The 12,561-nt window shown below is 48.5% G+C and overlaps 1 protein-coding gene across 1 annotated transcript in view; it reads left to right on the top strand.

Annotated features, from left to right (window-relative positions):
* Positions 1 to 350: 350 nt before the first annotated feature.
* Positions 351 to 12,561, top strand: part of LITAF (lipopolysaccharide induced TNF factor) — a 29,953-nt gene continuing 17,742 nt past the window's right edge. Inside the window, exon 1 of the mRNA XM_074346806.1 lies at positions 351 to 502. The gene's annotated coding sequence lies outside the window, so the exon portion shown is untranslated. The remainder of the gene's footprint in view (positions 503 to 12,561) is intronic.

Here is a 12,561-nt window from a genome sequence, read left to right as displayed (position 1 = left end):
AGGGGAGTTGGGGAGAGCAGGGGCTGGAAATCAGGAGGGGAGGTTCAGGGACGGCCGGGCATAGGGCGGGGATCGAAGTGCAGGGGCAGAATCCGAAGAGGGAGACAGAAGGATGTGGCAAGTAGGGGGGCTCCGAGGTCAGCGCGAGGAGCCTCAGCTGAAACTGGGGGTCCGAGGGACTGAGAGAGATCTGGGGTGTAATCTCGGGTATTCTGAAGACACTGGGAGATCGGAGGGACGGAGGAGTAGGGCAGAAGACGGAGAGTCGCAGGTCTCTGGCTAGGTCTCAGGGCGAGGGCGACGACCCCAGCGGGTGGCAGGGCGCGGGTCCCCGCCGCCGCGGAGGCGGGGAGAAGCCGGAAGCCTGAGCCGCAGAGCCCCGCCCCGGCGGGCCGAGCCCCCGCCCCCGCGGCCGGGCGCTCCTCCCCGCTGCCCGCCAGCCCGCCCGCCCGCCTGCGCGGCCAGCTCAGACCTCCCGGCTCGACTGGCGGCGAGGGCGGCGGTGAGTGCGGCGCGGGCTGCCGGCTGGCGCGCGGGTGGGGGGCGCGGATAAGGGGCGCAGCGGCCGGGGCGAGGATGAGGGGCGCCCAGGCCCGGCGGTGGGGAGCGGGGTCCGTAAGGCTGAAACACCTGCTCCGGGCTCCGCGAGAGTCGTGGCGGCCGGGAACCCCGGCGGGTCTCGGGGGTCGAAGCGGGGGTGCCAGAGGGCGTCGGGGTCCCGCCGCAATCTTCTGTGCGGGGCCAGCGAGACCGTGTTTCCAGCCTTACGGCGCTTGTTCTCGCCGTGAGACAGGCTGGGTTCCGTTCCTGCTCCCCCAAGTGGGCCGATCCTCCCAACCCCAGCCTGAAAGCGCGCCCCTTTCTGCTCGCGGGGCCCCTTCCCCGGAGAGGACTCCTCGAGGCTTTTCAGGAAAGTCGCGACTCGTTCTAGTGGTTACGATCTCAAAGTTGAGATTTCCAGGATCATCACCCGGGGATTCCGAAACCAAACCAACCAAACAAAAAAGCCCAACGTATTTCCGGACGCTGGTCCCAGAAATTCGACTAGGGGCCACGGCCTCTGTGTTTTCCTCCTGCCTCTGAGGGTTCTACGCAGGATCCCGGACCACTCTCAGCGGGTGTCTGTGTGGACACCCGAGGGCTTAGGGAGCCCCCGAGAGGTGAAAATGCAGGACATAGAGCGAAGGAAGCCGGGGCCCTGGCAACTCCCCACCCCCCGAGGGGTAGAGGTAAGACTCACGCTCTGTGAGCGCAAAGGTGGGCTTGGACCCCCTGCACTGCCTGGGCAGGATGGATGCCAGTGGCACAGGCCAGGAAACCTGGGGCAGAGGTGGACATCGCCCCTCCCTGCCAAGCTGGGCAGGTTGGCCTCTTCCCCTCAGCTTTCCCGGTCACTGTGGATCTAAGTGTCAGTGTCGGTGTTGGGCCAGAAACCCTTGGTCAGGGTCAGGGAGAGGAGATGATGGGGAAATGGGTGTATTCTGCAAGGGCCATGCATTCCAGGGACATCAGCTGGGCTGATGTCATTGCCTGTTGGATTGAGCTTCAGTGTCTGGGAAATCCAGTTTCTGGAAGCCACAGGGCCTTCCATCTTAACCTATCAGAGTAGACTCTCCTGTCCATCTTCCCAAGGGGGATAAATCCCTTCCTTTGGCCTGGTGACCTGGTGCTGGTTCAGGGGCTGTCTGGTACGCAGGTTGGTCCTGAGGTTCCCCTGGGGCCCTTTTAGGAAAGACGTGGTTTGCATTAGTGTGTGCTTGACTGCCTCCCTTACCTTCCTGCCCCCACCCCTAGCCTTCTCTGGGTGGCTCTGAAAATAGGAGTAACCTGGATGCTGGGTAAAGGCATGAGCTAGTATCTGGGACTCTACCAGCATGTTTGGTTTTATCATAGTTGGCTCAGACTCCAGAGAGCAGGTGACTTGCTCCACCTGGCATAGAATAACACCCATGCTGCACTTGGCCTACCTCTCAGCCTGTCCTTGCTCTGGGATTTCAGTGTGCACCAGCCTCTGTAAGAAACATTTATTGTAGATTTACGATGGGAGAGTGGGAGAGGCCCATCTTCCCCCTTTCCTGTTACTTTAAGGCATGAATAATAGATGCTCTTATTCACATTTGTAAAAATGTCCTTGTTGTAATGTTTTCATGGATTAAGTGTTTTGGTGATTGAGCTGAGATGGAGGATCGATTTCTTAAGCCTCTAAAATAATAAATTGAAGTCATTCACTATCTTTGGCCAGTAAACTTCCCTCTGTGCCTTCAGTTGCTCTTACTGGATGGCTGCAGGAAAAGAAAGTGCTACCTTTGGCTTTAATTTTTATTTTTTTAAATTTTTTGGGGGGGAGGGGAGGAGGTAATTAGGTTTATTTATTTACTTTTTAAAATGGATGTACTGGGGCTTGAACCCAGGACCTCCTGCATGCTAAGCATGTGTTCTATTACTGACCTGTACCCTCCCCCCTACCCTACCCTTTAAAAAGGACACAGAAGAAATGGTTCCTGGTCCTGAGAGGTTTATGCTGTGAGTGGAAAATGGAAACACACACAGGTGAAAAGCCAGTGCTCACCAATGCCCTTGTGACTCTGGAAGGATTGAAAGAAGTGGAGAGGAGGGAGGTGTGAGCCGAGGGCCAGGAACTTTCGTTAAGGAAAGTTCAATAGAAAAGCAGAGGCCTTAGAACATGTAGGAGCCAGGACATGAGGACTGGGTGGGCAACACTTCCAATGAGCAGAAGAGCTCAGCAAAGCTTCGGAGGAGGCACAGACTAGCCCAGGGTTGAGGACAGTAAAAGGGGAACCACTGAGATCCAAGGAGCTGGTAGGAATTTCCAGCCCAAGTTCATTTTCAAGAAGAAAGTGCCTGCTTTGTTGCCATTAACCATCCCCACGAGCGAAGGTGCCACGCTCAGAATGGGCTGATGCACATCAGGGACTTAAACTTCTCCCACTGAAGATGAATCCACCCCAGCTACAGTGACGGTGGGAAAATGAGATCCAGGAAGTCCTAGAGTCTTGGCACTGCAGCGGTCTTCTATTTGTCTGTGCTTTTACTGTAATGAAAATAGCCCAGAAGGCGAGGTGGTCCATCTCATCATGCAAATAGGCCTCCTTAACCCTACCTTTCTTCTGTACGGACATTTTTACGATGTCTTTGGCGCCCATTTGGCTGCCTGTGGCCTGTTCCGAACTTCACTGGTGTTATCTTAACGTTTGAGCTCTATGGTACTTTCCTGGGTCCTCACAATTTCGTCTTATTGTCTGAACCTGCATTGGCACTCTGGGCAGTCAGGTAACACTTTTGTAGCTAATAGAGTTGCCCCTTGGCTACAGGTATATCAGTAAGAAGAACTGTGTGTAATTTCGTAGAGTGTAAGGCATGGACAGAAGAAAGGAAATATTAAGGGTGTCTGTGTGATAATTCCCTGTTCACCTCTAGTAGGTAGGAAGTTAATTCACCAGGATCCTTAAAGCCAGAGGCACTTTCTTCTTTTGGGGTGTTAACTTAAGAGAAAATACAGATGGAGAGTTTAAGCTACTTTGTTCATCGAGTTTTAAAAGTGATAGCGTTCCTGGGGTAAATTTAAGAGCTTAGCATTGACTTGCCTTCGCCTTGAGTCCAGGAAGGTTATTCATAGAGGATGCATTGAATTTTTAAAAGTTACGTAAAAAATAGCAGTATTAACTGAGAGCATGGAAGATAAAGAATATCAGGGATAATCTCACCCTGTGAACGAAACAGCTGCCATCAATTTTCCTTATTTGGCAGCTTCATCTTGTGTCCTGATGCCTGGGTTTTTTTTTTTTTTTTTTTTTTTTCTTTTTTCTTTTCTTTTTTTTTTTAAATGAAGTTATAATCAGGGTACATATAACTCAGTCTCTTGATGCAATGCTATTAATGTTCTCATTGTGCTGTTTCATCAAAAACTCATTCGTTTGGAAACTGGGGATGTGGTTTCACCAAGCATCCAGGGGAAAATTGCCCTCTCTGATTCTGGGGGAGCAGCCCAGCTCCCCAGTGAAAGCATTTTCCATTCCACAAATCACTGTAATTTGTAGATAGGCCATATTTGAACCTGGTTCTCAGACTGTAGTAACTGTATCTTTGACTTGTGGAACATATCACGCTACAGAAACAGGCTGAATTCAGAAGATGGAATTTGAAAACATTTCTCTGAAACCTTTCACTGTGGGCTTCTGTATTTTTAAATGAGGTACACCGAATCTGAACTTATCTGGGGTCCATTAGCCTAAGAACCAGAGTGTAATTTCTCATCTCCTTTTCCAAAGAGGATTGGGGATCCCAATTTCCCCTTTTCTTTAAATTCTTCCTTCTTATTAATGTAGAGTGTAAGAAATACCATTCTTCTGGGACATTTTCTGGTGCCATTTACAGGTTAGATTCCATTACAACAAATAGCATTGCAGAATCTGTATTTTTAAAAGTAATACCACATTTTAATTTACTTTCATTATTTATTGAGGGGGAGGTAATTAGGTTCTTATTTATTTATTTTTTTTAACAGCGGTACCAGGAATTGAACCCAGGACCTTGTGCATACTAAGCACACACTCCACCACTGAGCTATACCCCCCCATCACGAATCTTTGTATTTTAAAGATTAATGCCAGTGGCCCTTTGTTTAAGAATTTTGAGCAATACTTGATTTAATAAATGTGGAAGTCAGAGAGTTCCTGAGGGTTTTTGTAACAATTTTCACTTACGTTCACATTATCGTAAAGAAAATTTTTCTCCAGAGACCATAAAAGACAAGATCAATTTGGCCTCCCCAGCTGGTTCTCCACCTTGTGTACAGACTTGGTTATTTTCTTAGGAGACCTGATATTTGCATGTGTGTCCTTTTGCAGAAGGAATGCCTTTTTTCCTGGGGTCATTTCTGTGATGCACATATTCTCAGAGCGGGATTCTTTGCTGGGGCCGGATGGTGGGGGGTGGGGAGTGGAATTGACTATTCTTTTTTTTTTTCCCTTCCTGAAAGAACTGATTTTAGAGGATTAAGTTGGTGGTGAAAAAGCTGCTTTATCTTCTCTCTGAAGGCCTTGCCCCTTTGTGTGTTGATCTAGAAAACTGTTCTGTACCCAGCAGGAAGATGTATTTTTATCACCTATTTAGGGTTAAAACCGCTTTGTGAGAGTTTTGAAATCTATATCTTAAGGGAGGGGATACCGATTTGTGGCAGGGCATTAATGTGCATTTAGTTGAGAGGAGGTTTGAAGATTTCATTAAACTTTGAGGCCTATTTGCTTAAATTTGGGGATATCTATCAGTCAATCAATCAGCCAGCCAGTCAGTGTATCTGTCCATCCATCCATCAATCCATTCATTCATCCTTAATGATAAATAACAGAAACCCTGATCATCACCTCTGCCTCCACTTAATCTTTCCCACTTAACCAGAATACACTTTAGAAAAAAAAAATTCTTAGAAAAAGTAATAAACCTTTAAGAAATTTATGAACTCGAATGCTTTTGGGTGAGGCTTGCCTGCTCCAGTTCATCTTATAGTTTAATTTTAGACTTGCAGGAAGTAGCAGTTAGTACAGAGTTCCCATTTACCTTTCACCCAGCACCCCCGCCCCACATCAATACTTTACGTCATCCCCACAGTACATTTGTCCAACTAGGAAACTGACATGGGTGCCTCGCGATTAACCACACTCTAGGACTTTATCTGGAGTTCAGTGTTTTCGCTGATGTCCCTTTTTCTGTTCCAAGGTCTCACCCAGGAATTTAATCGCCCCATCTCCCAGTCTCCTCTGGTCTCCTCCAGTTTCTCATTCTCTCCTTGTTTTTCATGACTGTTTCCGGAGAGTCCTGGGCAGAGACTTGCTAGAATTTCCCTCACATTGGATCTGTATGATGTTTTTCTCATGATTCCAGTGGGGTTATGGATTTTGGGGAGGAATGCCACAGAGATGAAGTGCCTTTCACATCACATCGGGGGGGGGTGCGTGATACTCGCGTGACATCATCGCTAGTAATGTTAACCGTCATCTCTAGGTTAGGTGGTGTTTGCCAGGTTTCTCTGTTGTAGTGACTCTTTTTCTCTTTTCCTAGACTATTTAGAAGCAGGATACTAAATCCAGCCCACGCCCAAGAGAGGGAGGGGAGGGATCAAGCTTTGCCTCCTAGAGGTAGGGGCTTCTACACATATTTGGAATTCTTCTGTAAGGAAGACCTGTCTTTTCTTCTTTTTTTTTAACATTTTTTTTTATTGAGTTATAGTCATTTTACAATGTTGTCTATCTTTTCTTCTTTATTTAAAAAATACACACGTCTCCATCTCCAGTTATAAATTAATATAAATATAAAATATAAATTAATAAGTAGTGGGGATGTAAACTACAACATGACAAAGATAACACTGCTGTACGTTATAAATAGAAGTTATTAAGAGAGTCATCCTAAGAGTTCTCACTGCAGGGAGAAGAATTTTATTTCTATTTCTTTAATGCTGTATCCGTGAGAGGGTGGCTGTTCACTAAACCTGTTGTGGTAATCACTCCATGATGGATGTGAGTCAAATTCTTCCACTGTGTACACCTTAAAAACTTACACAGTGCTGTAAGTCAGTTATATCTCAAACTGGAAGAAAGAAAACCACTGTCCCAAAATACTTTTTTTTTTTCGTCCAGTGCTTTTTATTGAGTCCATCATCAGAGGCGAGAAGGCTTGCCATTTATGAGAAACAGAGTGGCTGATGTGCGGGGGGTGGGCTGGTGGGGCTTGGAGTCCTGCAGAGAACAGGCAGCCAGGACAGCCCCCAACCCCGGACACACCTGACAGCCACTGGGCACAGTGTCTAGCAGGGCCCCACAACCAGGGTCAGGAGTGAGACCCAGACAGCCCCACGGGAAGAAGCAGTCCCAGGTGCCCAGGCTCAGGCCCCGAGTACCGGCCTGTTGTGAGGCGTCAGGAAGGGAGAGGGGGATCTGAGAAGGCAGGGCCTGGCGGCTCAGAGAGGGGTGCAGAAGGATCGTGGCGCTCTTGGGCACTGCCCAGCTCCTGGGGCTCAGCCTTGGCTGTCCCGGTAGGGCTGGGGTCAGAAACAGAGAGCTGGCTTGCTTTGAGGCAGCTCTTCTCTAAAGATCCTGCATTGTAGACCCCGTCGTACATTGGCTGCCTGTGCTCTGTATCCCCGTGAAATCCCAGCTCTGCAAGGAGGTAGTCTGCGCTGCTTTCCCAAAGCTCTGTGGGGAATCCAGAGAAACGTGGAACACAGCCCTTCCCCTGGAGGGGTATAATCCGGTCCAGTTAGGGAAACAGTATCTAATTTGCAGACAGGAAGCAATTAGGATGCAGGAGGAAGGCGTATGTCATCGAGGGCTGGGAGTGTGTGGGATAGGCCAGGCAGGCGGGCCAGCCTGACAAGACTGCAGTGGGTAAACGTTTACCACTCTGTTCTCACCTTAAGTCTTGCTAAAGACGAGAGGGTTCTCTGATTTTTCAAAAGCATGACAGTTACAGTACCCTTGGTTACCTGGAATACAGCCAGAATTGAGGAATTAAGCAAATATGAGACTCTCAAATAACACACACATTTATAACCAAGACAAATGCCAGGGCTTGTTTACTTTCCTTATGGGAGGCACCCAAGGAAACTAGTAACTCTGACTTTACAGAGTTCTTACACGCTGGGTTCTGGTTTCCTGGTCCTCGGAAGCTTTGAAGCAGCAAAGGGAGGGGTGGGATGGGGGCTGCCGGCAGCCTGGGGCATCACAGAACCAGAAGATGCCGACGCATGCATTTTCTTGTTTATTTTTTTTTTTTTGCACACTTTAAGAAGGCAGAGAGAAATATGGGATCATTTTAGAAAATGATTAATAAGAGACTTTTGGGGGAGGGATATTGAAAAAGGGCATGGGTCAGAATGAAGCAACACCAGAAGTTATGAGACTTGTGTTTTCGCTGTGTTTCGACTTGATTTGGGAAGAGGAACGCTTGGCTCTGGGCCGTCGGGCCTTTGATGTGTGTTTATACTGACGGGGAGTTGTTGGGTGGCTTCTGCCGTGGTTGGTTTCTCCTGGTAAGGTTTTGAGGCTTATTTTTAGAATCGGAATTGTCCTTGGCAGGAGTTGAAAACTTTGGGGGTTTTTCACGTCACTCTTGGGCTGCTGGTTAATGAAACAGAACCTGTGGCGGGGGGTGGGGGGGAGGGCCCTCCCTGAAAGGTCCAGACTTGACGGTGTGAAAGCTCCGGTAACCTGACCCCACCCTCCTGGCCAACCGCCGCTCACCCCCCCACCCCACACAGGTGTGCCTGCCTCTGCATCTCTGCCACGTTGTTCACCTACCTCCTGTTCTGCCCTTGCCTGTGTCCCTCACTTGCCCTAAGGCCTCCACTTGCCTTAGAATCTGGGCTCAGGTCCCCCTTTGTGTTTGCTCCCACATATCCCCATGTTGATGAACTTTGCCTTCCCAAATGGGTTCCTTACAGCTGGAGAGGGAGGTTCGATGCCACCTCCATCCTACATCTGCCATCAGCCTTCAGAACCTCCCACATGAAAAGTGGACCATCATGCAAAAGAGAATAATTTTATTTTGGCAAATAGGATGCTGTTAGTACAGGCTTGGGGATGTTACAGCGGGACCAGTGAAGGGCACATCTCACCAAAGAGAAATAATCAGTAGTTGAATCCATCTGCAAACCCTCAGGGCGGGACGGAGGGCCAGGTGCTGGGCAGGGACGTGAGACACAGTTGATGGGACAGAGGGCTGTGATGACGTCACCTCACCCAGAAGTGGGAGGAGACCAGAGGCCAGCCTGGGGAGGGCAAATATGGGTTTGCAGAACAGGCTCTTTTTTTTTCCCCCATTAAAAAAAGATTTAATGTATCTTTTTAATTTTAGTTTTTATATTTTATTTTTATTGTTAACTAGTTTATTTTGGGGGGTAGGTAGCTAGGTTTATTTGTTTGTTTGTTTGTTTTAATGGAGGTACTGGGGATTAAACCCAGGACCTCATGCACGCTAGGCATGCACTCTACCACTAAGCTATACCCTCCCCCCTTTATTTTATTTTTGTTTTAATTTTTTTCCCTTAACAGAAGCACTGGGGATGGAACCCAGGACTTCATGCACATTAAGTGCGCGCTCTACCACTGAGCTATGCCCCTTACCCCCTAATATATTTTATTTTAAATTTCACTTAATTAAAAAATTTGCAGACACTAACTACTATGTATTAAACAGGTAAACAAGTTTCTACTGTATAGCATGGGGAACTATATTCAACATCTTGTAGTAACCTACAGTGAAAAAGAATATGGAAATGAATATATGTATGTACACGCATGACAGAAACATCATGCTGTACACCAGAAATTGACACAACATTGTAAACTTAACTATACTTGATTAAAAAATTAAAGAATAAAATTTTAAAAATCAAATGATTGACCTAAAAATTTAATTTTATAAATTATAAATTTCATAATTATAAACCATACATTTATTAAGTTATAATTTAAAATATTTTGTATTTGTTAATTTTTTCCTTACTTTTTTGATTATGTAATATTGCTATGGCTCAACATGTGAAAGATCAACTAGGGTTTAAGGGTGGAAAGTTTTGGTCTGGCTGCATCCCCCGGTGCACCTCCCTTCTCTGCTCACAGTCAGCCACTGTTATCAGTTTCCTGTGTATCTGTTTGGAGACATTTTATGCATATTTTATAAGGAAGTATGTATCTCCTTCCTTACACACAAATGATGGCCTACAGTGAACACCATTTGGGCTTTTTTCATGCAATGATGTATCTCGGAGATAACTGCATTTCTGCACGGAAAGTTCCCTGTTCTGTCTTGATGGCTGCATGCCATTCCCTTACGCGGGTGGGCCAAAACTGGTCTGCCCAGTCCTCTGCTGATGGACAGTTAGGTGGCTTCTAGCAACGCTGAGGTGAGTACCCCTGTGTGGGGGCCGTCTCTGATACAGACTCCTAGAGGACGAATTGCTGGGTCAGAGGACTCATGCGTGTTGAATTTTGGAAGACTTGTATTGTGTGAGCCTCTGTGTACCTTCCCACCAGTCCTGCAGGAGAGGCCTGTTCCTCCACACCCAGGCCAGCTCTGCGTACAACCAAACATTTTGCTCTTTGCCGGGGTGAAAATGGCAAATCTAATGACGGGTGGAAAAGATCTTGATATCAGTGATGGGTTTTTTTAAAAAACACAAACCTTTCAGTTTGGAATAGTTTCAGATTTACAGAAAGGTTGCAGAGTTAGCGCAGAAGTCCCGTATACTCCATACAGCCTCCCCTTTTGTTAGCGTCTTACATCATCCGGGTGTATTTGCCACAACTAAGAAACTGACATTGGTACCTTACCGTTAACCAAACTCCAGACTTTATTTGAATGTCACCAGTTTATCCACTGGATTCTGTTCCAGGGTCCAATCCAGGATCCTACCTTGTGTTCAGTTGTCACGTGTCATTCTTCTTTCGTCTGTGACAGTTTCTTTGACTTTCCTTCTTTCCATGATCTTGGCTGTTTCGAGGGGTTCTGGCCTTGTAGAACGTCTCCAAGTTTGGGTTTGCCTGCGGTTTTCTTGGGGTGAGCCTGGGGCCAGGGTCTGTGGGGAGGAAGCCCACTCCCTCACATCAGCAGGTATGTGATGTCCGCATGATTTTTCACTGATGACGTTAAGATTGACTGTCTGTGTCTGAGTTGTTTTAACTGCGTCTCCCTGCTTTGGAGAGAGGTGAGCATCTTGTTGTATGTGCAGACCGAGGGGAGTTGTCGGGGGTGGTCCGCGGTCAGCCTGATAGGTGTGGGGTTCCAGAGTGAGGGGACCATAGATGTGTGCAGACCCCCGAGTGCCCGGGGACCTGCTGTGGAAGGTACATGTGAAGGGGATGGAGGTGCAGGGCCGGGCCAGTGAGGGAGTCCTTCCAGAGGACAGGAAACAGAAAGTGGGCTTGGAGGGGTCAGTGCTGAGGGAGGAAGGAGACCAGTGGTTGGCGGGGGTGAATCCATGGACGTGGAAGAGAAGCAGTGAGCCAGAGGGGCTGAGGACCCAGGCTGAGGGAGAAGGGAGGGTTGTTTTTACCTTTTCATAAGGAAAGATTTGAACCAGCTTAGAGATCAGGAAAGGAGCCAGCTGAGAGGGCGGGGCTGGCAGGAGGGGGCGTTGTTGGAGCAGAATCCCCTGGGACGGAGGGGACAGGGTGTGGTGGTATGGCCACACTCTGGGCGGCTTAAAGTGAAGTTTGAACTGGAGAGGGGCTGCTTCTGAGCTGAGGGCGGGTGGACAGATGCCAGGGGGCTAGGGTGGGAGGTTGAGGGGCCCAGGCCCCAGGACTGGGGCACCCAGTGCTGGAGGGGGAGAGCTCCCTGGAGAGTCCGCAGGGCTGGCGGGGGTTGGGTGGCCCAGCTATGAGGCAGGCAGGTTCGTTTGCTGTGGCTGCTGTAACAAATGACAAGCCTTGTGGTTGGAGTAACAGATTCTATTGGTCAGTCTGGAGGTCTGAGGGCCAAGATGGGTGTCAGTGGGTGAAACTCAAGGTGCTTCTGGAGGCTCTCAGGGGATATCCATTTCCTGGCCTTTTCCAGCTTCTAGCGGCCGCCTGCGTTTCTTTCTTTTTTTCTTTTTCTTTTTCAAATGGAGGTGCTGGGAATTGAACCAAGTACCTCATGCATGCTCAGCACGCGCTCCACGAGCTGAGCTGTACCCCTCACCCTCCACCTGCTTTTTTGGCTCATGACTCTTTCTTCCAGTTTCAAAGCTAAGAGGGCATCTTCTCTTTCAGGCCCTCGCTGCCTCCCTCCTAGAAGGACCCTGGTGGTTACATTAGACCCACCTAGACCATCTCATCTCAAGGGCCTTAACCTCATCAAAGCTGCAAAGTCCCTTTTGCCATTTAAGGCAACGTGTTCTGGGGATTAGGGTGTGGATAACTTTAGGGGGCGTTATTCTGTCTACCGCACTGTGAGTAAGGGTGGGAGGGTCAGACTGTACAGGATTTAGGCCAGCATGTAAAAGCATGAGGTTAGTGGCCCCAGAATGGGAGCAGGTGGTTGCTGGGATCTGTGCTTGGGTCTTCCTGCCTCCTCTGTGTCCATGTGGGCAACTGACCCCCTCGCTGCACTTTGCTTCCCTGTAGGTAATGAGGACTAATGTTTTCCTAGTGACCCACATGCCCAGTGTTCTGGGCGTGTCCACTTGCAGCCCTGTGAGGTGTAGGGATGATTAGCCCATTTTCCAGATGAGGAAACCGAGGCACAGAGAAATGGAGCAACCCTCCCGAGTTCACACAGCCTAGAGGTGGCAGAGTTGGAATTTGAACAAAGGACGTTTGGTCTGAGAGTTTCTGCATTTAAACATCCAATCTGCCTTAAAATTCTATCGTCAATTTTCTTTTGGCCCTTTTTGTTCCCCTCTCCATGCCCCATGCCCTCACATTCTTCCCTGTCTTCACTTTTTTCCAAATCACGGTTGGGCATTCAGCAGGCCAAGGTCCACGCCATTCTTACTGACCTTGTGAGATGGGTGGTGCCCTCCCACGCTTGTAAATGACCGGGGACACGCAGGTGTTTCTG

The sequence above is a fragment of the Camelus bactrianus genome, chromosome 18 (genome assembly GCF_048773025.1).
Source record: "Camelus bactrianus isolate YW-2024 breed Bactrian camel chromosome 18, ASM4877302v1, whole genome shotgun sequence".
NCBI lineage: Eukaryota > Metazoa > Chordata > Mammalia > Artiodactyla > Camelidae > Camelus > Camelus bactrianus.
This window is presented reverse-complemented; position numbering and strand designations above follow the sequence as displayed.